Raw genomic sequence first — 4,108 nt, forward strand, 5'->3', positions numbered from 1 at the left:
CTATCTACGTGCAGCATTTAGGATTGCTATTTTTTGCTGGTTTTTTGTCTAGAGGATTCATCCAGTGATGTCAGTGGTGTATTAAAGTTCCCTACTATGATTTTGTTGTTGTCGATCTCTCCCTTGATATCTATCAGAAGTTTTTTTATGTATTTGGGTGCTCCTGCATTGGGTGCATATATGTTTATCAGGGTTATATCCTCTTGTTGTATTGATCCCTTTAGTATTATGAAGTGGCCTTCCTTATCTCTTGTTAGGGCCTTCACTTTGAGGTCTATTTAGTCAGATATAAGTATTGCTACCTCAGCTTTTTTTTTCCATTTCCATTTGCCTGAAAGATATTTTTCCATCCCTTCACTTTCAGTCTGTGCGAGTCCCTTTTTCTGAGGTGGGTCTCTTGTAGACAGCATATATATGGGTCATTTTTTTAATCCATTCAGCCACTCACTGTCTTTTGATTGGAGCATTTAGTCCATTTACGTTTAAGGTTATTATTGATAGGTTCTTGTTCGTAGCCATTTTTATTTTTTGTGCCTGTTTTTCTTCTTCTCTTTCTATTTCTTCTTTTTACAACAGTCCCTTTAACATTTCTTGCATTGCTGGCTTGGTAGTGATAAACTCCCTTAGCCTTTTTTTTTTTTTTTGTCTGGGAAGCTCTTTATTTCCCCTTCAATTTTGAATGATAGCCTTGCTGGATAGAGTATTCTTGGATTCAGTCCCTTGCTTTGCATCACTTTGTAAATTTCTTTCCATTACTTTCCAGCCTGATGTGTCTCTGTTGAGAAATTATTTGATAATCTAATGGAAGAGCCCTTGTATGTAACTTTCTATCTTTCTCTTGCAGCCTTTAAGATTCTCTCTTTGTGTTGAACATTTGCCATCATAATTATGATGTGTTTTGGTGTGCGTCTTTTCGGGTTCATCTTGTTTGGTACTCTCTGTGCTTGTGTGACTTTTTTCTTCCCCACATCAGGGAAGTTTTCTGACATTATTTCTTCAAATAGGTTTTCTAACCCTGTTCCTCTTCCTGTTTTTCTGGTACCCCTATTATTTGTATGTTGTTTCGTTTCATGTTGTCCTATAGCTCCCTTAGGCTCTCCTCCTGTCTTTTAATTTTTTTCTCCAATTGCAGTTCAGTTTGGGTGTGTTTTGCTTCCCTGTCTTCTAATTTGCTAATTCAGTCCTCCGCCTCTCCTAGTCTACTGTTGAAACTTTCCATGGTGTTTTTTATTGCAGCTATATCACTCTTCATTTCTTCTTGATTCTTACATAAGTTGTTGATTTTTTTCATCCATCTGGTTTATGAAATGTATGACCCTTATTCTGAATTCTTTTTCTGGCATATTGCATGCCTCTGTTTCACTTAGCTGCTTTTCTGGCAATACTCCTTTTCTTTCCTTTGGGGGTTTCTTTGTCTACCCATTTTTTATCTCACTGATGGATCTAGATGTTAAGTCGTGCAGGAGCTGTTCCTTGGGTGGCAGTGGCTCCTTGGACTGAGGTTGCTCCTTGGGCAGTCATGGCAATGGCTGCTCCTCAGTTGCCAGCAGCTCCTCTTGCGGGTGCTGTTCGCAGCAGTGGTGGCTCCTCTAGCTGGTGGGGGGAGGCTGCTCGCACACCTGCTACTCTTTGGACAGGGTGGCCTGATCACGAAGCTGCTGCTGCTTGGATGGGGGCGGGATACATGCAGCTGCTTCTCCTCCAATTTGGGCGGGCTGCTCACATGACTGCTGCTCCTCGGACGGGGCAGGCTGCTCATGACTGCTTTCGCTGTATCCCATAGGTTTTGGATTGTTGTGTTTTCCTTGTCATTTGTTGCCATGATGTTTTTTATTTCTTCTTTGATCTCTCTGGTAACCCATTCATTGTTTAATAGCATGCTATTTAGTCTCCATGTGTTTGATTTTTTGGATTGTTTTCATTGTAGTTGATTTCCGGTTTTATGCCATTGTGATCTGAGAAGATGCTTGATATGATTTCTATCTTCTTGAATTTGAAGAGACTTTGCCTGTGACCCAATATATGGTCTATCTTTGAAAATGACCCATGTGCACTTGAGAAGAATGTATATTCTGTGGCTTTGGAATGAAATGTTCTGAAGATGTCAATTAATTCCATCTGATCTAGTGAATCATTTAGGACTGATGTTTCTTTGCTGATTTTTTGTTTAGAGGATTTGTCCAATGGTGATAGTGGGGTGTTAAAGTCCCCTACTATGATTGTATTGCTGTCAATCTCTCCCTTGATCCCCTCCAGAAGTTTTCTTATGTATTTGGGTGCTCCTATATTGGGTGTGTATATGTTTACCAGAGTTATTTCTTCTTGTTGAATTGCTCCCTTTAGTATTATGAAGTGGCCTTCCTTATCTCTTTTTATGTCCTTCACTTTGAGATCTAATTTGTCAGATATCAGTATTGCTAACCCAGCTTTTTTTTTCATTTCCATTTGCCTGAAAAACCTTTTTCCATCCCTTCACCATCAGTCTGTGTGCGTCTTTTTTTCTGAGGTGGGTTTCCTGTAGACAGCAGATATATGGGTCATGTTTTCTTATCCACTCAGTTACCCTATGTCTTTTGATTGGGGCATTTAATCCATTTACATTTAAAGTTATTATTGACAGATACTTGTTTGTTGCCATTTTTATTCTTTACCCCTGTGTTCCTTCTTCGTTTCCTATTTCTTCTTTTTACAGCAGACCCTTTAGCATTTCTTGCATTGCTGGTTTGTTGGTAATAAATTCCCGTAGTCCTTTTTTGTCTGTGAAGCTCCTGATTTCACCCTCAATTTTGATTGATAGCCTTGCTGGGTACAGTATTCTTGGATTCAGACCCTTCCTTTGCATGACTTTGTACATTTCATTCCATTCCCTTCTTGCCTGATGCATTTCTGTTGAGAAATCAGTCACTAGGCTGATGGGGGATCCTTTGTAGGTAACTTTTTGTCTCTCTCTGGCTGCTTTTAAGATTCTTGCTTTGTCGTTAGTGTTTGCCAAATTAATTATAATGTGCCTTGGTGTCGGTCTTTTGGGGTTCATTTTGTTTGGGACTCTGTGAGCTTCTTGGATTTGTGTGAGCTTTTTCTTCCCTATATCAGGGAAGTTTTCTGTCATTATTTCTTCAAACAGGTTTTCTATTCCTTGCTCAGTTTCCTCTCCTTCTGGCACCCCTATTATGCGGATGTTGTTTCATTTTGTGTTGTCCCAAAGTTCTCTTAGGCTCTCCTCCTGCTTTTTAATTTTTTTTCTAGAAGCTGCTCTTCTTGGGTATTTTTTCCTACCTTGTCTTCTAGCTCACTGATGCGGTCCTCTGCTTCTTCTAGTCTACTGTTGATGTTTTCTATTGAGTTCTTTATAGCAGTGATGTCATTTTTCATTTCTTCTTGGTTCTTCTTCATTTCCTCTTGGTTCTTACACATATTGTTGAATTTGCCTTCCATTCTTTTCATCCACCTTATGACCATTTCTCTGAATTCTTTATCTGACAGGTTGCTTGCCTCCATTGCCTCCATTTCGTTTACTTTATTTTCTGGTGATGCCTGTTTTTCTTTCATATGTGGGCTGTTTCTTTGTCTCCCCATGATCTCTCTTTTCCAGGTGTTTGGTTATGTAGTTCTCTCTCTGCTGCGTTGATTTAAAGGCACAAAATACAACACAACAAGGCACAAATCACAAGGCACTGAACACAAATGTATTCACGATACTAATAACCCCAAATAAAGGTGACCACCAGATCAAAGAGAATTAGGGGATAAAGAAGAAAGAAGAGAAAAAGAAAAAAGAGAAAAAAAGGAGTGCAAAAATAAGGAGTGCAAAAATGAAATTTGGAAAAGGGTAAAAAAAGTAAGAGAGAAAAGAAAGGGAAGGAAATAGAAGAGGGGAAGAAACTATTTATATGGGGAGAAAATTCCAATAGAACAGCCACTAAACCCAACAAATTCTAGCAACAGATCCCTGGAGATGAATGCAATCTACAAACAACAACTAATATCAAGCAAGGCGAGGAAAAACAGAAGCAAAAAAATAACCGGGGGGGGGGGGGGGGGAAGACCCACAGAAAAATAAGAAGAAAAAGCTAAACAATCTCCCAAACGAAGATTTAAAAACCCCCAA

Source organism: Myotis lucifugus, unplaced genomic scaffold, assembly GCF_000147115.1.
Source record: "Myotis lucifugus unplaced genomic scaffold, Myoluc2.0 scaffold_21, whole genome shotgun sequence".
Taxonomy (NCBI): Eukaryota; Metazoa; Chordata; class Mammalia; order Chiroptera; family Vespertilionidae; genus Myotis; species Myotis lucifugus.